We start from the raw sequence: 25,188 nt of genomic DNA on the forward strand, positions 1-25,188 counted from the left end.
TTTTTTTTTAGTAGCAAATGGCTTTTCAGATTTTCTGCTAGTGAGCTTATCCTAAGGTGAATAAACTCTGGTGCACTTAAAATGTGGAGTTGCATGCATATATATATATATATATATATATATATATATATATATATATATTCAATATCTTCTCTATTTTTCTTCTGCCCAATTTTCCAGCCTAAAAGCCCTTATGTCAAGGCATCTTTTAAGAGACCTATATGTGGGGACGCTAATGTCAAATTTTGGTTTCTCATCTTTAAGAAAATCTTAAATTCATTTCTCCACAGTTCCACATTGCTTTGTAATTGTATTTTATTTCAGTCCTCATGAAAATTCATCAGAAATCTGGTGTGGATTTCTCCGAATAATTTTTTTTTTTGCAAAACATCTTTCCTCATATAATGCATATTATATGCTTTTTTCACCCACCAATATATGCATTTATATGCACACTTTAGTATATGCATTTTTGTACACAAAATGACTGGAGAACTGCATTGCAACATCTGGAGATGTGTGAATTTTGAAGGATATCCGTGTTGAAGTTTGCATATTGTTTTGTAAAACGCAAGTTAGGTAAGATCACTTTTAAATGGGAACTGAACTGAAATTGTCCCCCGTCCCACTATATCTATATTTAGAGAGACAGACAGACAGACATTTTCTTCTGGATCAGGATCTGTGATTTTTGTTCAAAAGGTGGAAAGAATATCTTTTTTTCTAGGTTGGGGGTAAGTAAAGGTAGATATATATATATATTTATATAAATCTAGATCAATCTCTCCAAATCTGATATCCTCCCGATATCTTGTCCTAGTATGTCCATCAGCACAAGCTAGCATGGCCAATGAACAGGTATGCTGGATATTGTTGCATCCCTCAAGAGCACCAGGTGTTGGAAGGTTGATCTAGATCAAGAGGCTTGGACATTAAGCAGAATGTGAACTGAGAAGCAAGAAGATTTTATTTTAATTGTTTAGAAAATTATAGAAACATTTTCTTCTAAAATTAGACTTACCCAAATATCTGAAAGCAGGACTGGAACATTTTAACAAGGACCAATATTTTATGTCCAGTTATGTTTGAATACAGGAACCTATGAAGAACTTCTACCATGTCAGACCATTGGTCCACTTAGTTAAGTCGTGTCTGAAAGGCTTTCCTGGCATAATATCTTTAGACAATTGCAGGCAAACTGCTCTCCATATGAAAATGAAGAGACAAAATCACTGTGGTCCAGTTCACATGCTGATCCTCTCAGCAGGTTGCTGAAGTGTTAATCTGCATGGGCTGTCATCATTCCTGCAATTGTAATATGGCTCGTGATCATTGTGTTTTGCAGAATGCCTCTGAATACCAACTGCTGGTCCACACAGGTAGGAAAAGTTCTGTGCCAGCCAGCTAGGATCCTGTTGCTTATTCCTGAATCTAACTGACTTGCTCTCTAGTTCACAGACTAGATAAGGTTGCTCTAGTGTAGAACTTTTGGTATCTCTAACAAGGCTTCACCCACTCTAATTTTGCACTGTTGGATGTATTGTCTGATAGACATCATCATGTTGCATCATTCTCAGCAGGAGGATATTGTGGAAAATGTAGTTTTCATGAACCCTAACCTTTTAATATCACCCATGGATTCTTCTATCCAGGGTGCACCTCTGGCAGAATCTCAGGTCTAAATTAGACAACACTGTGAATGAGGGGAAGGCTAATACCCAGCTGAGACCATGATGAGCTGGAATTGTATCTTGGAACTTGTAATTGGCTCAGATATCCAAATGCCATAGCCACAACATACAAACAACACATTTGTGAATATTCACAATGGCTCTGTACTATTATTTTTATACCATAAATGATGTTTCTGTACCATTTCCGCCCAGAGTGGCTGAAGCAACCCAGTCAGATGGGCAGGGTACAAATGATTTTTTGTTGTTGTTGTTGTTGTTGTTGTTGTTGTTGTTGTTGTTGTTGTTGTTTCCCTTGCTGATGATCCTTTCTCCTTCCTGGATTAAGACACATAGGCCAATCTGGCTATCCCAAGATCATACTTTAAATGCAAAAATGTCCCAATAACGAATGAGATTTGTGTTACTGGAACTGAGTGCAGTGAAGGCAGTGCAAACAAATAAATGAATGTTTTTACAAGGATTCCCAAACCATCATTTGAGGAGGAGTCATTTTTTTGACACTACTGAAAATGTTGACAAAGTTAAATCATGAGTGGTTTCAGCTCATCTTGAACAACAATGTATTTCAGAGCAGTATTATTACTAAAAAGAGTCAGGGACGTGATGCTTCAGTTCTGTGGAATTTCTTTGTGCCTCTCAACAGCATGCTTCGGTGTCCCAAGAGTCTTGCATCATTGTCTTTATTTTCATTCGTGTCCATGAATCACGCTTATTAAAGACACATTGAAGAAGGTATCATTTTCTCCTTCCCCTCTTCTATCTTGAAGACTGTCCTTGTACAATAGAAAATTGCCCCATTGTTCAATGATTGAGCTATGTTTTAAGTACACTAATTTCATCTATCTGTAGATGATTAAAAACAAAAAGCCCCCCAACAGGAGGACATAATTTCTTGAGAAATGGCATCATATGATCTACAGTTAGCAATAATAATAATAATATTTGGATGTTGGACAGTTTGGAGACATTGATATAAATAAAGGAGGTATTTGTTAACGTAAACTTTTAGATTCCCCAAAAACAGAAGCAAGGAATAAGTTCATTCAAATAATGTAAAATGTGGGTCATCGTCCACTTTGTCATGTGTATCTATTAGAGGCAGAACCCAATGCATGATATATGAGAAATCACTCAAGGAGTCTACGGCAATGAAATTCAAAAATTGGAAATATGGCAGAGACCTCTTTACAGAATTGTTGCTTGCTAAAAGTATGATTATATTGCTGACCTTTAGGATAATTTACAAATATATGAACTCCATGTTCTATTCCTTACTTTACAAAGACCTTAGTAATCTCAGAGGTTTTTGCTCACACGAACCTTCCTGGTTATCAAGGACTTCTCAAGAGGCTTTGTTTTTATGTCTTGCTGTTGACGGGTCATGGAACTCACTTCCTGGAGGGCCCCCATTTACATTATCCTCTGGGTAGCGATGCGGGTGGCACTGCGGTCTAAACCACTGAACCTCTTGGGCTTGCCGATCAGAAGGTTGGCGGTTTGAATCCCTGCGACGGGGGTGAGCTCCCGTTCTTCTGTCCCAGCTTCTGCCAACCTAGCAGTTCAAAAGCACACCAGTGCAAGTAGATAAATAGGTACTGTTTGGCGGGAAGGTAAACAGCATTTCCGTGCACTCTGGTTTCTGTGACTGTGTTCTGTTGCGCCAGAAGCGGTTTAGTCATGACCCAGAAAGCTGTCTGCAGATAAATGCCAGCTCCCTCGGCCTGAAAGCGAGGTGAGCGCCGCAACCCCATAGATGTCTTTGACTGGACTTAACTGTCCGGGGTCCTTTACCTTTTTTTTTACCTTTTATCCTCTGGATGTAGGATCTGCTGCACTGTACACACCATGAAGACACTATCAGAAGCCCTGGAGCACATGGGATAAGACTGTGTTGCAGCTCTTGCCTGAGACAATGTTGCACTCTCATAACTTGCATTGTTAGGGGGAAGACAAATGAAAGATGCTAATGTTGACTCTAAATAGTTGCTCAGAAAGAACTTAAAAAAGCATGGTGTTAGCACTACATGGACAATTATCTAAACAACAACAACTTTATTTATACCCTGCCCATCTGGGCAGCTTACAGCACATAAAAGATTGTAAAACATTAGACCTTAAAAGTTTCCTAATACAGGGTTGCCTTCAGATGTCTTTTAAAACCAGATAGTTGTTTATTTCATTGACATCTGATAGGAGGGTGTTCCACAGGGCGGGCACCACTACTGAGGAGCCCCTCTGCCTGGTTCCCTGTAGCTTCACTTCTCACAGTGAGGGAACTGCCAGAAGGCCCTCGGAGCTGGACCTCAGTATCTGGGGTTGAACGATGGGGATGCGGGGGCGGAGAGATGTTCCTTCAGGTATACAGGGCTGAAGCACTTTAGGACTTTAAAGGTCAGCACCAACCAATTGTGCTTGGAAAGGTACGGGGATTATATGATTTGTATCCCTTAAAAATTCAGAATTAGGCTAAGAAACACTTCATTCTTAAATTCCCCAGATACTCTCAGATAGAGTCTGTGCTGCAAAAACACACACCTGCAAATTAATTCCTGCACTAAGGGTTTTTAAATGTTAATATTAACATTAAAGTCAGCACTGAAATTTCATCCAGATTTAAATTCAAAGTGAGTGTCTGGGTTCCTCCTCCCATGAAACACCTGAGGAATTCTGAGGGAAGCCAGAAGGGTTTTGATAGCAAAATTTCTCAGGGGGTTCCATACAACCTTACAAAGGCACCGAATTTTACCCAAGCACCTTTGGATATTCTTCCTTTATACTAAGCAACTGAGGAATATTGTGGAAAGACAAAAGAGCTCTGATATAGCCACTACATTACATCCTTCCCTCTTGGCTGAAAATTCTGGCAGATTGCAGCTTACATGCTCGCTACGCTCCTTGATATCTGTATTAGTAATTTAAATTGATCACAGGAAAGGCAGATGTTGCAGAAAGCTAAGGATGGGAGATTTATATGTGGAATTTTGTGTTTCCAACCTAGTGGACCTTTGCCCACATCAGATGTTATGAATGAGCCAGTCCCCAGGGAAGGGTTGCAACCAGCTCCCAATGAAAGAAGTAGCCAGGAAGAGAGAGGGTTAACTGCCAGTAAAGATGAGCATAGCTTAGTGCCAACTCCCCCTCCCTTAGGAATGCCAGTTGAGAAGAGAATGAGGGCGAATAGAGAAGGAAGCAGTTCATCAGGTGGGAAAGAGCAAAGAGACAGTCCCTCAGAGAATGAGGAAGAGGCGGGAGCTGACCCTTTCAGTCCCAGGTCTTGGCGAATGGGAGGGTTACAGGATAGGAGGCAGGGCAAAACACGTCAGAGGAAAAAGTTCAGCTGCTTCTGGTCTTGCAGGAAGCAGTTGATGAGACTAGTGGCATGTTAGAGCGGTCTGGATAACTCTGTTTTTGCAATAAATCTTCCTTGCTGTGTTATCAAGTCGGAAATTGGGACTCCTGATATCAGACCACCACTTGTTCCATTGCTTCATGCACACCTGTAGTGTCTGCAGGGAGGACATGACAAGGGGGCGGGCATCTTCTGTATCATGAAAACCACTGCTTATATAATTAAAACAAAGACTTAAGCCCGTGTCTCTTTCAGAAGTCATTTTAATATCATTGATTTGGCAGGTCTCAAGCCCATGGATAGGGAATCTGGTTTGATCCTTGAAGAAAATATGTGAAATTATGGTCCAGAGAAGGAAACACAGGTAAGACACAATGGGAAAATGCCACTCCAAACTTAAGGAGGGAATCTTTGCCACACCCTAAAAAAGAAGACTCAGAAATATTGCCCAGGAGAGGAGTGGACAATGACGGACAGGTCCTAATGGGCCAATCCTGAGTGAGTGCTAGTGGCATTTTATTAGGTAGCTCCTCCCCAGGAGTGCCTCACTTTTCTTCAATTTTTGCACCCAGCCTCCACATTCCAACCAAATTAAGCTTTGTCCACATCAGACCGCCTCCTATTTCATTCATGCCTATAGTGACTGTGTGGAGGACATGACAAACTGGGATGGGGGCAGTTCACCTAACTTAGTCTACTTCCTACCAACAGCACCCCTCCAAAGAAGAAGAAGAAGAAGAGTTTGGATTTGATATCCTGCTTTATCACTACCCGAAGGAGTCTCAAAGCGGCTAACATTCTCCTTTCCCTTCCTCCCCCACAACAAACACTCTGTGAGGTGAGTGGGGCTGAGAGACCTCGAAGAAGTGTGACTAGCCCAAGGTCACCCAGCAGCTGCGTGTGGAGGAGCGGAGATGTGAACCTGGTTCACCAGATTATGAGTCTACCGCTCTTAACCACTACACCACACTGGCTCTCTAAAGTCCTAGCTACAATGCTACCCATCTATTGTGGCCTGTGAAATGCTTAACAAACCCCTCATTCTAGGTGGGCAGCAAAATCCAGTAAGTTTATGGAGCCTCTGTTGGACCACCGTCTCCAGCTAGCAGAATGCATTGTGTTCTGTCTCAGGTTGTGCAGTCCTTTTGTCCTTGGAATGTTGTATTTACAATTTGCTTTCGATTACATTTCCCCTTCCTATAGTCCCTGACTCTGTTTTACATAATGCACACCTGCGGTTGGTATCCTGTCGTATTGTATATGCATTCGGGACCATGGAGAAATAGGTAAATGAACAAAGGGGCATTGCTTTGTTTCCAATAGGTATATATTTCAGCGGCACACTGTTTAAACAGCATAGGCTCACAAGCACTCCTAAGGGAGCCTTTTGAGAAGTCTCTGCACTTATCCGTTCTTTTGAGGAAACCAGAGAATTGGTGAGTCATAATGATACATGGAGCTCATCTCTGTTGGAAAACATCTTTCATTTGTCTACTGCTGAAAAATGTGCTCCATCCAAGTTTACTTTGATATCTGTTAGACATAAGGAGAGCTTCACCTTCTTATGAGCCACATTAAATGATTACAGAAGTATATCTTAGCTCTATTTTTATGTCCCCTGATGCCAGGACATCATGTCTGTTGTTTTCCCCAAAGGTGTGTGTGTGAGAGTGTGTGTGTATCTCAAAGTAATTCTCAAAAAGAAACCTTTTGGAAGATTGAGGAAAAGGAGAATTAAACACCTCCACTGATATTGAGGAACACCATCATGGAGCATTTAAGTACATGTGATGTGATTTTCAGAAAGCGTGTTCTCCCTCATGGGGAGCACGGGTTGCGGTTGGGGATGACAAGACACCTCACTGTTGCTGGGCAAAAGAGTTTGGCCATCTTTAAGCAGGGGTGGGCTGTTACTGGGGAGATTTATATGTTGCCATTTATTGATTGACAGCCCTATTTGTTAAATACAATGCACGCAGAGACGAACCTCCTCTTTTCGCTGCGTGCTTCGGATCACCCGCCCTCCATTCCCTAATTTTAGGCTGTTTGCTTGACCTTGCTATGCCTGTCATGGGGTCGTCTGCTTTGGTGCAGGAATTTGGTCCATTTGGCTGATTAGTGTGTGCCATTTGGTTTTTGCCTACTGCTAGCAAATCGTCACAACTTGTAAGGTTTGCGGTTAGGCATTGGTCTTGGAATTGGTTGGTGGAGGGGTATGGATTTGGCTGTGCCTGCCCCTCCAAAATGCTGCTGCTGCTGCAAGGGTTTTCCATAAAAGGAACCCAGGGGCTCCCCATGCTTTTGTCTGAAACTCCATGGCAAGGGGCTAGGGCCACGCAAGCCCCTGGGAGCATGCTGGGGAGAGGTGAGGCATGGTTCCCAGTCCCGTCTCTCTCCCCAGGTGACTTACCCTTTCTGACTTTGTGGGGGGTGCGAATGTCAGAACTATCCCCATGCGGGGTCAGTTAATGCTACCAATGCCTAAGCAACCACTCACATTGCTGTAATTTGAATAAGGTTGTGGCCAAAATTATGCCAAAAAACCTTAAACAAAAATTAAGTGTCATTTGGGTTTTTATTTGGGGGGTGTCCTGGGGACCTTAACGCGCAACACAGTGGAACTCAAAAAACAAACAAATGTGGAACTCAAACAAACAAACAAACAAACAAGAGTAGGAAAGCTTGAAACCCCTTTATAAAAACTGATTGTAAAATTTCAGTACAAGGATTTCTCAGCAGTTCCGTTTGTAATGATATTAATATTAGCACTGTCTTTTATACTGTAAAGTAGACTTGCTGTACGGAAGCCTAAACTGAATGCCACAACCAGACTGCAGAACCCCTTTCATCCCATGGACCACATTCCCTCATTCAGAACCTTCCAGGGACCACATGCCCATAATAGGTGGGGCCAGAGATATAAGTGGGTGGGATAACTGATGTGACTCTCACTTTTGTACAGTAGGTAACATTCCAGTCACACAAAAGTAAAAGCTTTTTATGCACCTACAAGTCACTCAGTCATTCATCCAGGCAAGCAAGATGTGTTATTGTCGTTTGTACAGTAGGTTACATTCCAGCCAGACAAAAGTGCTCAAGCAGGGTGTGGACTAGGAAAGGTGTGTGGCATAGAAAACATCTCAAGAGTCATACAGGCCTGGAGGACTGCATTTTGGCTGAGGTTCTACACAGACACCAGTTCTGGGAGGCTCTGGGTGCCAGGGCACCCACAATTTTTTGTGTGGGTGCTGGCTCCAACACGACTTCTGGTTTCTACTGGAAGTCATGTCGGAACCCCAACACAACCTCCCAGGCACCGTCCGAGGCCATGTGAAACCTCGGAACATGACTTCCAGTAGAAACCGGAAGTCGCATCAGGGTCTTGCAAAGTGTCGGATGTGACCTCTGAGACCCCACGAGGCCTCGGGAGAGCTGCTGTGCTGCCAATGCAATGTGACATCATGACATCACATTACGTCACGGGTGCCATTGGGCACTTATAACCTGGGGCACAAGTCAGCGCTCCTGGTTCTACGCTCCTGGTTCTTGTATTGAATTGTATTTTAGTGTTTTGTTGGAGGCCGCCCAGAGTGGCTGGGGAGGCCCAGCCAGATGGGCAGGGTATAAATGGTAAATTATTATTATTATTATTATTATTATTATTATTATTATTATTACACCACTGTAGTACAGCATCTATTTGACAGCAGCATTGCCAATGCTCAGAGAAGATGGTAAATGCAGAGCATCATGTTGGCTACCATGGCCTAGTTTTCACTGAGATGGCAGCTGTACCAATTCATGCAATGTAGGGAGGAAACTCCCATTACTGAATGTTCTCCCCCCTACTCCACAACAAAGCACATTGAGGAAGATGCTAGGATAAAACCTTTCTTCCCCGAATCTAGGGGTTTCTTGTGTGGAGGGAGTTTTTCTTTTTCTTTTTGAATGAAGACTATTCGGTGATGGTTCTCACTTGCAGTCTGAAATGATACCACTCAGACACAGGCAGTTCTATGACAAAAGTGAGAATGAAGCAATAGATGGAGCAATGTTGCCTTCCTTTCCCATAATAAATAGAGCAACTAGCTATATAACACTCAGCTATATAAAACGATTCCGGTAAGAAAGAAAAACAAACCCACATGGTTTACCCTGGATTATGACAGCTACAAAAACATCATTTTGTTCTTTCCCTTCCACTGCTCTTTGTTTTCTATTACCATCCTTGCCAGCATCCTTGAACTATTGTAACCATTGTGGTATGACAATAGCACCTTTATTGCTGCTGATCAATCCACCTGGAATATATATGCTGCTCTTTCATAACCAAAGTTTGCTAAGCAATTACTCAAACAATTTCTCTGATTATTATTTTTTATATGTGTATTCTGCAACCTAGTCCATATGCCCATAAAGATCTCATTCTCGAAATGTGGGTCCTAATGTAGTACCAACCTACATTCAAGCGTGGGATATCAGCTGGTTTTTTTTTTTCATATTTGTAGAAATACGAAAAAAGGTGTGTGGGGGTGGGGGAACTCAATGAATAAATCCAAGATTTTTAACAAAGCCATTAGGCAAAACTGAGTCCACCTCCAGCTCGCTCTGCAAAAACTGAAAGCCTGCAGCAAATAGAAGAGTTTCAGCTCTTTTAAACTCAGTTCTTATTTAATGTGAAAACTTTTAAAACTAGCTCTGAGTATACAAATTGTCAAGTAGATACAGTTCTCTATTCCTTTGTAGCAGGATAGAAGGGGCCGTGGCTCAGCAAGATGGCTTATGATAGCCTTGCAGTGTGGTTCATAATTAATATTGCAAATCAGGCACAGGTTGATTCAGAAAGAACCCTGTTTGTCAGAACTGCCAGTTAGGGGTAGGGCTGAAGCTGAGAGAGTAGCTTGTAACTTTCAGTTTTTCCTACCCTCTAGCCCAGGGGTTGTCAACCTGGTCCCTACCGCCCACTAGTGGGCATTTCAGGATTCTAGGTGGGCGGTAGGGGGTTCTACAGCACAAGGTGAATCCTCCTTCCATCAAGCACTGGTGGGAGGTAAGGAAATTTTACCATCAAGAAAGATGCACTATTGGGCGGTAGGTTTAAAAAGGTTGTCCTGATCTAGCCACAGGGTCAAGAAACACACACAACAGGAATACACCACAACATTTTTTTGCTGGGCTCCATTGGTATAATGAATATTAATAGTGAATTCATACTCAAGTGCTTATCCTTGTGTATAAGCACCAACCAACAGATTTGGAGGAATCCCAAGGTTTGCACAAATACCCTTCCTTAAAAAAAGAAAACCTTCCAGAAAGAAGCTCTATGGCTGGGGAGAAGCCAAAAGGACCCCAGGGAGAACAGAGCATGAGGTATTGCCATATTACAGAAGACCATTGTGGTGCCCACAAATTGCACCTCTCATATCCACATAATGCCTAAAAATCTTGTGGCCCCTTTTAAGTGGTTAATTCTTTCCCACTCCTAGTATTCCATAAGAGAATCCTTTCACCCAGACTTTGTGGGAATTGTGACCTTCTCGATAAGCTTCCACAGGGATCCTCTGATGACACCTGCTGTATGGAATTTCTGCTAGTCCCAGAGCTATCTATGGTGGCTGCTTGTCATATATTAATTAGTCATTTACTTTGGCAGGAATCCATACATTATGAGAAGGCCACTGACATATAAATGCCACCAACAAATCAAAACCACTGACATAAATACTAGGCCTGGTTTATGTAACCCTAAGAGTGTATCTGTCCTGAGAACATCTCAGTTGGTTAGCCTGGTACATGAGATCCAGCTGAGGACTGGGAAGGATAAACACCCAATGCCTGAGCCAAGGTCTCCCTACATCTGAAACTTAATAAAGTTGTGGCCAACATGTTGTCTTGAGTCATTATTCTGCTTGGGGGTCACCTGGGGTTGGGGGGACTCCGCCTGTCCATGCAAACAGCTTTCCATACAGAAATGTTGTGTCGCACAGCCCATACATAGGTCTCTGTATTCTAGAATGTGTGAAAGTTATAAGCACATTACAAACTAGACAGAACTGCAATGCCTGGATGATTCTCTCCTTTTGTTGCTCATTAAGCATTTTGCCTTAGGGTTCAAGCTCAGCAGGGTTTAGGTCCTATTTCTGTATGTCGCATAAGGCTTGGATTCCAAAAAGCTCCTTAATCACTTCAATCCTTTTTGAGAGTGTGTGTGGTTTGCACAATACCCTTAGGATGTAAGCAAGCACATGAAATTCCCTGAGTCACATCAAGGAGCTGGCAGTGTTCCGAGAACCACTGTGTTTTTGTTTCTGTTGTAACACCAAACATTTCAATTTCATTGGACTCAAAATGTTGAGACAAGGAGGGTGAGCTGACTCTTCCAGATAAGGCTGTCTCTTTAAGAATTGTGTATTAAAACAAAACAAGCCCTGAGCCCCCGTTTATAACAGTCATAATCTTCTTGATGTGCTGCTGTGATAATGGTAATCCCTTTGATTTGCTCGTGTTAATGACCCTTAACTCCGCCTTGGGTTACTGTCACTACGTACTGGTCTTTAACTGCAGAACAGTAAGAAATGAAAAAGAGAATAGCAAACTGTTTGCCCAGCGTTATTGCTCTGGCAATGAAGACAATATCATTTTATCTCATATTATCACAGCTCTCTGAAAAATAGTGGAGACACGGTGGTCTACCAGCAGTTCCTAGAAGGCGCTAGCTACTTCACAGGAGTAGGGCGATTTGTATTCCCATTGGGATGAAAATAAAAGAAATATCAGTCCTGGCAAACACTTCCTCAACACTTCATAGAATATTCTTGGAATACCCAGGGTGGAGTGCAATGATTTCTGGCAAGCATTACTTATTGACCATTGCTGGTCAATTCACCAACCAGTGTGCAGAGTAAATGAAAAATAACTTTTCCAAATTTGCAACTCAATCCTATGCACATTTAGTGAGAAGGAACTCCTATTGTGTTCTATTGAACCTACCTCCTAATACGTGCATTTAAGGCTGCATTCTTATATTGAAACTAGGAATGTTGGGAAATTATGAAGGAAATGGTAAGGGGAGCAGAAATTGCTGGTGTTTGCTTATTTGACCCATGTCTATGTTGGAAGTGTCAGGGTGCAACTCAGCCTATGTGATCTGTGTTGATCTTCTTTCAGTGTTAGACTGCTACTTTTAGGGTTACTGGCCTCCTTCCCTCCCTCAAGTCTTCCTCTTGAGTGCAGACATATTTTGGATCTCTCTTCTCTTGATGCAAAAGCAAGCATGGCTCATTTCATCTCCACCATAGCCAGATAAACCAAAGCATCTTTCCAAACATCAAGAGCCAGTGTGGTGTCGAGAGCCAGTGTGGTGTCGAGAGCCAGTGTGGTGTAGTGATTAAGAGCGGAAGTCTCGTAATCTGGGGAACCGGGTTTGTGTCTCTGCTCCTCCACATGCAGCTGCTGGGTGACCTTGGGCCAGTCACACTTCTTTGAAGTCTCTCAGCCCCACTCACCTCACAGAGTGTTTGTTGTGGGGGAGGAAGGGAAAGGAGAATGTTAGCCGCTTTGAGACTCCTGAAGGGGAGTGAAAGGCGGTGTATCAAATCCAAACTCTTCTTCTTCTTCTTCTTCCAAACATTGTGTATTTCCGATAATAAATATAAGCCTTCTTGTTTTCTTAAACGCAGAGTGTAAGTGAGATTGCGTCCAGGGGAAGTGTGCTCCTTCTCGGTAGTGGCACCCGCCCTGTGGAACGCCCTCCCACCAGATGTCAAAGAGAAAAATAATTACCAAACTTTTAGAAGACATCTGAAGGCAGCCCTGTTTAGGGAAGCTTTTAATGTTTAATAGGTTATTGTATTTTAGTGTTTTGTTGGAAGTTGCCCAGAGTGGCTGGGGAAACCCAGCCGGATGGGAGGGGTATAAATAAATTATTATTATTATTATTATTATTATTATTATTATTATTATTATTATTATTATAACAGAGATTCAGTTTTAGTTAAGCCTTTGGAATGGAAACCAATGCAGTGAATATGATCAATATCCACTGTGGTTGTTGTTTTCAGTCCACAAACAAGTAATTGATGACTTTTCCATTGCATTGTGTTTCCAGTGCATGGAAACTTTTCCCACCAAAATGAATGGTGTATAACATAACTAACGCTGCAATTAGTTACATAAAATTCCACCATGGTGGGCTAATATGGTTTTTGTCAGAAGCTGAACTGCAGCAGAATGGCAACACTGGCATGCAACAAGCACAAGTCAAAATGGAAATCAATGCCTTCCTATATCTTCAACTCTCTGCACATTTAGGAGTAAACTTCACTTAGTAAAATGGGACTGACTTCTTAGTAAGCATGCAGAGGATTACATAGTCTGAATTACCTTCACTTCCAAACATAGAACAGTTTATAGAAAATTAAACAATGTAGTTAAATGCAGCTAGTCTCCCACCTAGGTAGTTTAAAGGGACCAACCTGCTTAGTTTTAGTCATAAAGCTGTCTCACAAATCCTAATACAATTTCTGGGCCATAAACCCTTTGGCTAACCTGCGAGTAAGCCCCATTGGGCACAACAGGACTTTCTTTTAGGTGAACACATGGAGTTGAGGTTGCTCTTATGAACTATTTCTGAAGTTGTAAAAACTTCTAGCTGAAAATATGTATCAAAAGACAAAGAGGGGGAGGAAAAAAAGGCTTCCATATTTTTGCTCTAAATGAGACGGTTCAGGTTTTTATTCAGTGAGGGATGCAAAATTGGCTCACGTTTGCCAGTTTGCACAGGTGCAGATGTGTTTGATCATATGGCATGCTTACTGACAGCCAAGGGCACAGCTCCAAATTGCAGACCCAGATGCTTGGATCTTTGCTGCCTTCTTCACTGCCGGAGATGGAGCCGGATGCATTCACCTACTTGCTCTCTTGCTAGACTAGGAAGCCAATCTCTTTTATCAGACAAAATGTGCAAGGAGAATCAGGTGGTGTCTCCAGATTGTCATAGCCAGTGTTCCTTTAAAATGAAATAACCCTATTTTATGCTTGGTTTATCTACACCCCCGTGTCCTGGCCTAATCCCCCCTCCTGCTACAATTCTAGGAAGAAGGGGAAAAAGCTATCCCCTCCAGCAAACCTCCTTCCTCATGCTTCTCCTCTTTCTTGATCTCTGGTGGCTCTTGCATCTATTATGGCACTCTGCATGAAACAAGCTCATGTCAATTCCCACTCTTTCATCTTCATTTTTAATTAAATTCACTTGTTTTGTTCATGGCAATATAAAAATCTGCCTGTCGCAGTTTATTAAACTCTGGCAGTATGAATATGTATTTTAGATGGAAAGCATTTCAATATTTTTATAGATAAATTGCTCCCGAGTTTAAAAATAAAACAGAGAGGAAACAAAAGAGGAAGGTGGGAAGGGTGCTTTTTCGTGCCTGCAATGCAGACCTTTTTAGTTGTTCAGTCTTGAAATGAGTGAAGAACATTTATTGCCGCAATTCAGCAAGAGGATTGAGTAAGCCTGCTTGAACTTGAAGACAGGAAGGACAATCCTATACACAAGAAGCTGGTGTAAAGTTAAGCCAAGCCAGGATAAATAAATCAGATCCAAACCCCATGTCAGTATCCCAGGGTGAGAGGCTGGGAGGAGAAAGGATTCCAGTTGAGAGCTGGGAGGGACTTCCTTTTGTGTGTGGAAGGGGCTGAGAATGGCCTTTAGAAGACTCCTACCTTTAATCGTTCCATTTGTAATTTTTGTAGTTATTATCTTGTATTGTCATGAACTTCAATAAAAGTCTTAAAAATACATTTTTCATTAATGCATTTATCCAAATAAAATAGCATACATCAAATTGTTGCCTCAGCTCCTTCATAGCTGATACAAATTCAGGATGTTGCTTATGTCAGTCACCCTATAATTACCCCTCTCCCTATTTTATCCTCAGTCCCTTTGTGGGATACTGCTATGCTGATCCTGTCAAATGTGGATGTCCTTATTTTACTGACCCCCAGAAGTGGTCAACAGGGCTGGCCACTTGGGGATAGCACTCTTTTTAGTGGTGTCAGTGGCAGCATCTAATAAACAATACAAAGAGGTACTACATCATGAGGATCAACAGCTTAACCTTCAAATCCTAGGGCCAGCTAGTCAAAGATATTTTGCTTCCCCTAGTGGCCGCACCTCATCATATGAGAGATTCAGTACAGCCTTAGAGTGATGCAGCCATATGCAATCACATATGCTTCCTCACTATGTTGGAAGGGAGTGTATTTGTAGCATAGTGCCATAAAACTGCTTGGGGCAGCAAAATGTCCCCAATGAATGACACGGCTCTGAATGCCTGCATAAAGCCACAGGCTATGATGATACAGTGATACAGTGGATGTTCGCCCTAGTTCTAAACACTTGCCTCATGGAATTAGGCTGTAACTTCTTGAAACATGCAATAAGGAGACTGCTGGGCCATACCTTGGCTATTTACTGACCATGCGTGTTCCCTGATGTCTGTCCCTGCTTGCAACTCCTTGACTCATTAATCAAGAGTGCTGAGCAAATGTCCATTTCCTGCACTGCAGCTCTGACCTGCTTTCACAGTTACTAGATTAGCACAACCCAACACACATATTCTTTAAACTGCGGCAAAGGCCAGGCTGGCTTCTTATCTTTTGTTTGCACAGGAGGCAAAACGAGCAATAATTATGTCTCAGGGCATGCTTGCAATTCTACTTTGCTTCAGCTGATTTATTCATAATGTATTTCAATACCGCCTTTCAGCTCTGGAAAAGAGCTCCCAGCAGCGTGATGCCTGTTCAGATGGACCGAGATACTCAGCATCCTTGCTAAACTACAGTCTGGTTAGCATCCGTCTGTCTCGTAAGACAATGGAAGAGTGTGCCTTTGGGGATGAAGTTGAATCATTGGAGAGTTGCAGCATCTGCTGTGGTTGCAGAGACTGAAATGGGAGAGACATGTTTTGTTGCAGCTGGGGCAGATGAAGGCTTCCAGTTGTGTTGATGCAGGTATACCATGATGTTTCTTCTTTCTGTGCTCCTCTCAGCAGACCAGACCGCCTCTGGTCACTGTTGTGCACACATGATCTGTTTGTGTCCAGACACTGTGGTCGGCTGCAAGGGATTCCCACATGGTGGGGTTAATGTTGTCAGCCTTCATATCGTCTTTTCAGACATCTTTGTAAGCAGACAACACCACTGGGCAGGAATGGATCCACCCTTCCCTGTATCTAGGAATGCCTACACCTGTTTTTATCTGTTTTCAAATGGACACACTACAGGGTAATGCAGAATCAAACAGCACTGAGCTTTTATTTTTGGAATTAAACCAGTTTCTCAGGAAGAGCTTGTCGGTGGCAAAAAATATGCAGTGGATCTAGATTGTGTGGGGACCACAAAACAAGCATTCAGTTTCCATTGTTTCTAGAGCAAAATGTCATGTATCCACAGTCCTAGTTTGTCCCCTCTGAGGACTGGGATGGACTGGATTTTAATGGAACCCTCCATCTCTAGTGGCAAGTGGAAAAAAGGCCTCACAGTGGTAGATTGCACTTCATCTGCTCATTGCTAACATACAATACATAAAAATCCTATATAAAATAAGAATAAATGCCCTGCAAATTCAAATCACCACAAAGCGGATTATGCAGCAAGAATCATCTCAACTAATTCTGAATATCATATCTGGCATACTGTATCAATTTCTCCTAAAGCCTGAATGAATAAACACACTTCTAAACATGATGGAAATGAAATACTGGAGCTATGAGTGGAGCGGGGGGTGAGTTGTTCATTTTTGGTACATCCTTATTCATTCTGCTACTTTTTACTGTTACAGTGATACTTTGGGTTACAGACGCTTCAGGTTACAGGCTCCGCTAACCCAGAAATAGTACCTCGGGTTAAGAACTTTGCTTCAGGATGAGAACAGAAATTGTGTGCTGGCAGAGGGAGGCCCCATTAGCTAAAGCGGTACCTCAGGTTAAGAGCAGTTTCAGGTTAAGAACAGACCTCCAGAATGAATTAAGTTCTTAACCCGAGGTACCACTGTATTAGTCACATTCGGTCCTTTCATGTAGACCACTTTAAATGCTTTTCATAGACAACTGTCATATAAATGTTTTAAACAGATAAATAAGGGCATGAAAGTAGACAGAACATGTTCATGGAGGCAAACATGTCCTCAAAATACATACCGCTGTGTGTGCCATGACACTCCTAAGTTATCAATAATTTCTGCTGCCTAGCTTACATATTGAAACCGCATTGTCAATTATTTTTCTTCTTCAGTGGTAAATACATTTTGGAATTTCAATAAACACATTTGCACCCTCTGGGCAAACAAGAAGACTCCCAAAGTGCTACACCATATGGCCATTTGGATGCAAGCCATGCTTCATGCTGTTGCACTAATTAAAACAACTGTGACTTTAAAGACATCACATGGGTCCCCCCCAATGGGTTAATAAGTTCATATCATTAGTAATGCTAGTGTGCTGTTTCAGGGGGATGCAGTTTAAAATTCCCGAAGATATGTTTTGGGAGACCATAATGAAAGAGTTAGTTATAAAAGAACATTTTGGCAATGAGAATAAGGTCTGATATGCATACAAAGCAATATGGCACGGTGGAATACTGAAATTATAACATTGATGAACTCACTCAGTGTTCCAGCATGGGATCACATTTTTCTTGTTCTCCCCAGTATTAAAATTCCTGAAAAACAGAAAAACAGTGCATAGGGTCTAGGGTTGAGCATCTCCCTCTCCCTTTCTCTCTCTGGTAGAATTGTGACATTTTCTGCTTGTATGTGTGTGAGAGAGGTGGGAGGGCTCATGAATGGTATGTCTAAATCTACCACCACATTCTGTCCCATATGTAGCTCTAGCCTAAGCAAGGTCAAAATGCTGACCATGGAATCCTAGACTAGAATGCTACCTCAGCTGCAATCTTTTGCAAACTTATTTGTAAGTCAGTCCCAATGAGTTTAGAGTGGTACCTCAGGTTACAGATGCTTCAGGTCACAGACACTTCAGGTTACAGACTCCGCTAACCCAGTAATAGTACCTCGGGTTAAGAACTTTACTTCAGGATGAGAACAGAAATCGTCCTCTGGCAGTGCGGCAGCAGCGGGAGGCCCCATTAGCTAAAGTGGTACCTCAGCTTAAGAACAGTTTCAGGTTAAGAATGGACCTCCAGAACGAATTAAGTTCTTAACCCGAGGTACCACTGTACTGTTATATTGTTATGAGTAAACACATTTAGAATTGCACTGTTAAAGATATGAGGAGTTAATTTTGAGTGGTCTACCTAGACCAGCACTGAATTCAGCACTAGTACGAGGCCATATGGAGTATGGAGATCCAGTTCTGGGAATTGCATTTCTAAAGATATAGATCCGGAGGCAGGAATCTGGTATCTTCCTGTCAGGCTGCTGCCAGCGACTCCCACGGCTGGCTGTCCAGGAATGTACAAAGACAAGGAAATGTTTCTTACAGCCCACTTTTTATTCAGTATTTACAGAGGGAGGCTATAGAACCAGCCTCTTGGATAATGGCATTGTCCCGAGTGAATCTCCACCCCCCGTCTCTCCCACTTCCTCATCCATCAATCTCATTGTCTCTTCTACGCATGCTGTTAAGTGCCCTCTGTCTTTGAGCTCTTTGCTCTTCTACTTTCAAGGCCTGCCGGGTTCTGGGAGATGGAGGGTCTGGAATGTTTTCTAAAGACACTGTCGCCCCTCTGGTGCTTCTTCTTCCTCCTCTTCCTCTCCCATTATTTCCCAACTTCCACCCTCATCTGCCTCTGAGCTGTGACCTCCCTCAAACAGTGGACAAAGTTGATGTGTAACTTTTGAATAAATGTGTTCTAATAATAATAATAATAACCTGAAATGTGTGAGGCATTGCCCCCAAAGCTGAGTCATTAAATCACTGAGTAGGTGAAAAATATTTATGCTCTTAAATCTTTTTTAAAAAATTTAAGCCCCCTAAAATGGATGGGAGATATGAAAGGGTTTTTGTTAAATAAATGTTATTACAAGAATCTTATACTTGATACATACCCTATCAGTCATGGATTATATTTTCCCTAGGAAGGAAGATATATTGCCCTTGGAGTTACTATATCAGCAGAATATAAAGAGGAAGGAGCTGCTATACCTAATATTACTAAAGAGCTTTCTGGAATTGGGGAAAAAATCCCCTAAGTTGTTGATTGACCATCTGGTCCAGTTGACATATAGCAGGACAACATTATTTCCCACTGTGTGAATAAGCCCTGAGTTCATAACCTGTTCTGGTCCTCTCAGAGAAAATCTCAATAGGTTTGTTTTTCTTCCCTTAAGCAAAATTTGAGAAGAAATTTGAAGAGTTTGTTTTTGTGGCAATGGGAGATGGGAGAAATTCCTTCCTGGAAGGCATTTTGTGGGGAAAGACTATCCATGACTAGTGAAATCTCAGGGATGGGTATTCCCACATATCCCTATGTTGAAATGCTTGGGAAATAGACATGCTTGAATGAGCAAAATATGAGACTACTTAAAATCTGAATGGAAGAGAATTCTAACATGGAAGTGATCAGCTCTTGATGAAAAATACACGGGTGCTCAATGTGTTCTTTAAAAGGAGAGAAAATGGATAAAAGGGAGGGGGTAAGACCATAATATTTTCAAGACTCCTGTGGAGTTCTATATAAAACTAAGCTTCAGGCACAGCCAGAGGAAAGAGATGAGTTTTTGACAGTCTGCCTTTGTCCGCATTAGATGTAGCACTGGAGGAAAAAAAGAAACCTATTTGGATTAGGACATGACAAAGGATCTGATCACCAGAGTAATTTCTAAACTTAAAAAGTTAACAAGCCTGCTAAAGAAATGAATGGGGCCTTGGCAGAATTCCATAAAGCATGTACAACAGGATGTCACTCCATATGGCGTTGGAGATTTATAATGAAGCTCATCTCCTTTTGCCTTGAGAAAAAAAACTTCTATATTGCTTATATCAGCAAGCTAGCGTGCATTAATTTAAGGCTAAAAACTGAATAGTGCTAGACAAATCATCTACATGCCAAGACCTGTTCTCAGCCCCCTGCGACTCATGTCATTAAAAGTAATGCCCTCTGGTAGTGTGAGGGGTATGGATGGGACCTTTTAGCAAAATCCCCAAATGCCTGCAAGTATGCTAATATGGTGTATTGCAGCAACATGGTCACAATACATTATTTGACTTTGCTCCTTTTGTATTCTTATACAAGGGGTAGGGAACTGGATCTATCTAGCAGGCCAGATCCTGACCTCCTCCACCACCTGTGAGCCATTTTCATAGGTGGGTCAGGTTGAAATCAAACCATGCTAGAAGAGGAGTGAGGTTTTCCAGGAGCCACCCAAACAGTTGATTGGCAGCATATTCAAACCCTGCTTTCAATAGGCAAAGGAAAAGGTAAAGGGACCCCTGAGCATTAGGTCTGGTCACAGATGACTCTGGGGTTGCGGCACTCATTTTGCTTTATTGGCCAAGGGAGCCGGCGTACAGCTTCCGGGTCATGTGGCCAGCATGACTAAGCCACTTCTGGCGAACCAGAGCAGTGCACAGAAATGCTGTTTACCTTCCTGCTGGAGCGGTACCTATTTATCTACTTGCACTTTGATGTGCTTTCGAACTGCTAGGTTGGCAGGAGCAGGGACCGAGCAATGGGAGCTCACCCCGTTGCGGGGATTTGAACCGCTGACCTGATTGGCAAGCCCCAGGCTCTGTGGTTTAACCCACAGCGCCACCCGCGTGGCTTTCAATAGGTATCTGCTCCAATTGCGAGGTCCAATCGGATGCTCCTGATTGGACCCAATCCCGGCAGAGCTTCTGTTTTATGCCAAATTAAAAGGCATCCAGTACAAGTCCTGCTTGCCAAGGAACAATCAGGAATGCACTTTAAAGTTCCCAGTTGTTCATTTGCAGCTGCAACTTCACCAATTCCACCTCTGATATCATACATGAGTGGAACAAGTTGGGGTGGCTTCAGTAAAAGATCCTGACAGGCCAAATTAGGACTCTTGTAAAGGTAAAGGGTCCCCTGACCATTAAGTCCAGTCGTGACCGACTCTGGGGTTGCGGCACTCATTTCGCTTTATTGGCCAAGGGAGCCGGTGTACAGCTTCCGAGTCATGTGGCCAGCAAGACTAAGCCGCTTCTGGCAAACCAGAGCAGCGCACGGAAACGCTGTTTACCTTCCCGCCGGAGTGGTACCTATTTATCTACTTGCACTTTGACATGCTTTCGAACTGCTAGGTGGGCAGGAGCAGGGACCAAGCAACGGGAGCTCACCCCGTCACGGGGATTCAAACCGCCGACCTTCTGATTGGCAAGTCCTAGGCTCTGTTGTTTAACCCACAATGCCACCCGCGTCCCTAATTAGGACTCTGAATGGGCATAATTTAGACCTATGGAGTTGAGGCTCCCCACTGCTGCCTTATACCCATTCTTCCATTTCGCTATGGTAGCCCTGAGCTCCGAGAGATTAACTAAGCCAAATGCAACCTACTAGTCATGTACTGGCAATCCCCTCCCCTATTCATTCATTCATTCACTTTTAAAATTCTCTCTCAAGCAGCAAAATCAGCATGATTATTAAGCTGGTGATCCAAGTCTGGCAAGGTGAATGAATGGTAGAATGAGCATGGAAGTCCCATTGCATAACTTTTAAACGCAACTTCCATTTCTAAAGATTCCATTTCTAAAGATTGATTGGAATCAATCTTGGGTTTCAGGGCAAATGGCAGCCACCGAGCCTTCATGGAAATGAACAGCTGGGTTGAGACTCAATGCAACCGGTGGGCCCTTGTAGCATCCCAGTGACTCATCGAACACAGCTGCAAACTCGTTGGTTAGTTTCCAACTTTTTTGGCCTATGGGGTACCTCAGATTGAGGCAGGCTTGTCAGGGTCTACACCATATCTTGCAGTTGGTGTACACCTCTGCTTGAAAGCCCTTTGGTTACATAACCACATCTACATATCAGCTAGAAAGTTCTAGCATACCTCAATGCAGTTTCTATATTTCCCCTCACTTCAATCAATTTTCACAAAAATAGTTTAGCAGCAGAGGCCCATTGTCTAATGGCAAGAAACATTCAATTATGACAGAAATCTAGGACGAAACACTGATTCACACTTGCATGCCCTACACTTTCTTGTCACTTCTTGGCTGGAAACTGACTGGCATTTGCAATTTACAAGAAAACGAATCTCTAGTCTGAAAAACAGCATCAACCTAGTCATTTCTAGCTCTGTGCTAAGGGTTTTGTTCAACCAGACATTTGCTATTCTAGAGGGAGACAATATGCTACAAAGCACTTTGCTAAAAGTCTTTTCAATTGAGCACACACAGCAATTACATATATCCAGAGGATAAGATCCAGATCAGCTTCAACAGGATGTCAGAATTAAATGGTGCCCATTTGAGACATAACAATAACTGAGGATTAAGATAAAAGCAAGGGACTTCCATTATCTAAAATTGGTCATGTACCATTACTTTACAGAAAAATGAATGTTCTTGTCTCACCCCTTTGATGGTGATACCAAGCATGAACTGTTGGGGAAAGGAAGGATGTGCAATGCTTTTACAGATTTAATAGAATTAATCCTTCTTAGTTTTTAGAAGTTCAGTTATAGACTAAGAACCTTCAGCATTTTAGGCTGAATGCCAATCTTTCGTCTCACCCTGCAACACTTTCAATTTTTGTTTCATAAACAGCCTTCTCTTTCCCACAATGCCTTTGCCTGTTTCTATCTCTTGAGCATTCTTTCCCCCATTATTTTTTTCTAAATTTCTTTCTGTTTAGAGAACTTAACAACAACAAAATGATGGTGTCATTGGAGCATACATCCGGAGGTATGTCCCATCAGCTTGTCTCCACCCCCATCGTTCTGCCCGGACACTGAGATCCAGCGCCGAGGGCCTTCTGGCGGTTCCCTCACTGCGAGAAGCCAAGTTACAGGGAACCAGGCAGAGGGGCTTCTCGGTAGTGGCGCCCTCCCTGTGGAACGCCCTCCCACCAGATGTCAAAGAGAACAACAACTATCAGACTTTTAGAAGACATCTGAAGGCAGCCCTATTTAGGGAAGCTTTTAATGTTTGATGTATTAGAGGATTTTAATATTTTTTTGGAAGCCGCCCAGAGTGGCTGGGGAAGCCCAGCCAGATGGGCGGGGTACAAATAATAAATTATTATTATTATTATTATTATTATTATTATTATTATTATTTGGAATTTTCTAGGAGGTGTGTGAGAGCTTGCTTTGAGAATCATCACACACACACACACACACACACACACACACACACAGCTTCCATATTTTCCAAGAGTTATTTTCTGGCTCTCCATTAAAGAAAAGAATCATATTTGTTTTCAAAATAGATCTCAACAGAGTCTAACAAAAGCCAACAGATACTGCTTTTCTAGGAAATTGTGCACTTTCTGAGGAATATAGACCACAGAATACAGCCTGAGCTCCTGTGCACTGGAGCAATGCAAAGATCAGGGAAACTCCCAGATCCAAATGAGGTTAAGCTTCAAACAGGCTCTCTGCCATATCTCCCATTTAGCTCATAATCTGACTATAGTTAGAGCTGAGGGTGGTGCTATGGCACAGTCCTCAGATATTTTTTTCAATAATAGATAGAACGCATTGACTTGGAACTAAGTAGAACCTAATTCTCACCAGTGGGGCTGCAGTAGGGAGGAGAGGATAAAGAATTCCCATTGCAGATTCAGAAGAAGGCCACTTGTGCTATATTGGATCTCACTCTGTCAATGTAAGCTTAAGATGTATGTATAAAATTCATATTTGGTTGTATTGCGTGACCAGGCGGAGACAGCCCCAGCCCCGAGGGATCATAAGGAAGGAATAAAGACTCTGACAATGTTATATGGAATTAAAATTAGGCCACAACTTTATTAAACTTCCGAATGTGGGAAGATCTTGGCTTAGGGATATGGGGGTGCTCTGTGAGACTTAAGTGTAGCAGGCAGCCAAGCCCATATCCCCACATGGAGGGTAGTTCACTGACAACCTTTCAGTGTATGGCCGGTGACACCCATACCCCCCCCCCATTATAGGGAAAAGTCTAAAGGATTCTACCCAAGGCCATAACCGCCCAAGTTGTGACAAATTGCTATGGGGAAGACAAAACCTGCCAATGCAGGAAAATTTCTTCCCGGTCCTTCAACAGCAACCAGTCAAAGACCGTAGCAACGCCTGCTAAGCAGGAAGAAAAAGTTAACCTGCAAACAAAAAAACATTAAACAAAGGGAGGGTAGGGAGAGTGAATCTCCAGAGCCGACTGCCTGGCTATTGTTGACTCCACCCCCTATTTATAAATGGGTCTGGCCCCACCTCCCAGCAATGAAACTTGATTACTGAGGCTGGGCGGGAACCTCCAAAAATTAACACTGAGAGGTGAGCCAGCCTGTTTGCTAGTAAGCTCCCTGGGAACTGTAGCACCACACGTGCTCCCGCAAAGGGCACCCACAATGTAAAGTGTGAGTGATTATTATTATTATTATTATTATTATTATTATTATTATTATTATTAAATATGTACTGGGTGGAATTCAATGTTATGCTATTATAACTGACCTGCTGCACAGACATTTCTGTTTGCCATATGCAACTATTTCATCTTTCCTCCCCCTGTTCTGTGCAGGTTCTCCTCAGCCCCAGAGCCAATTTGGGGGGCATATTGGCAGTGAGGAAGGAGGAAAGCCATACTTGTGCTAGTAGACCTCGTTGCATTTGCTCCTGCTGGTATAACTATTTAGTTGAATCTGGCCCACTGAATATAACTTAATTTCATCCCATTTTTAAATGTGTATTTTTATCCATTCTTCTGCTTTCACAATTCTTACACCTCACTGATCTAGAGAATTTCCTGGAGAACCATTCAGGGTATGGCTGGTCAACATCACTTAATCTTCCCTGAGATATGAAAGGCCACAGATTCAGAAAATGAGATTATTGTACCCTTCCCTCTTTGCCTCGCCACCATCTGCTGTGAATAGGAGGCTATTTCTAGGCTATCTCAAGTACTGAGGACTCTGCCAGAGGAGATAAGCACCTTCCAAAATCTTGCATCTAAACAGCTCAAA

At 42.4% G+C, this 25,188-nt stretch overlaps 1 long non-coding RNA gene across 1 annotated transcript in view; it reads left to right on the forward strand.

The window, feature by feature from the left end:
- The first annotated feature begins 5,330 nt into the window (after positions 1-5,330).
- Positions 5,331-25,188, forward strand: part of LOC310767303 — a 121,614-nt gene continuing 101,756 nt past the window's right edge. Inside the window, exons 1-2 of the long non-coding RNA XR_014550858.1 lie at positions 5,331-5,407; positions 5,755-5,909. This is a non-coding gene — a long non-coding RNA (uncharacterized lncRNA). The remainder of the gene's footprint in view (positions 5,408-5,754; positions 5,910-25,188) is intronic.

The sequence above is a fragment of the Podarcis filfolensis genome (assembly GCF_964270895.1).
Source record: "Podarcis filfolensis genome assembly, chromosome: 7".
NCBI classification, from domain to species: Eukaryota; Metazoa; Chordata; class Lepidosauria; order Squamata; family Lacertidae; genus Podarcis; species Podarcis filfolensis.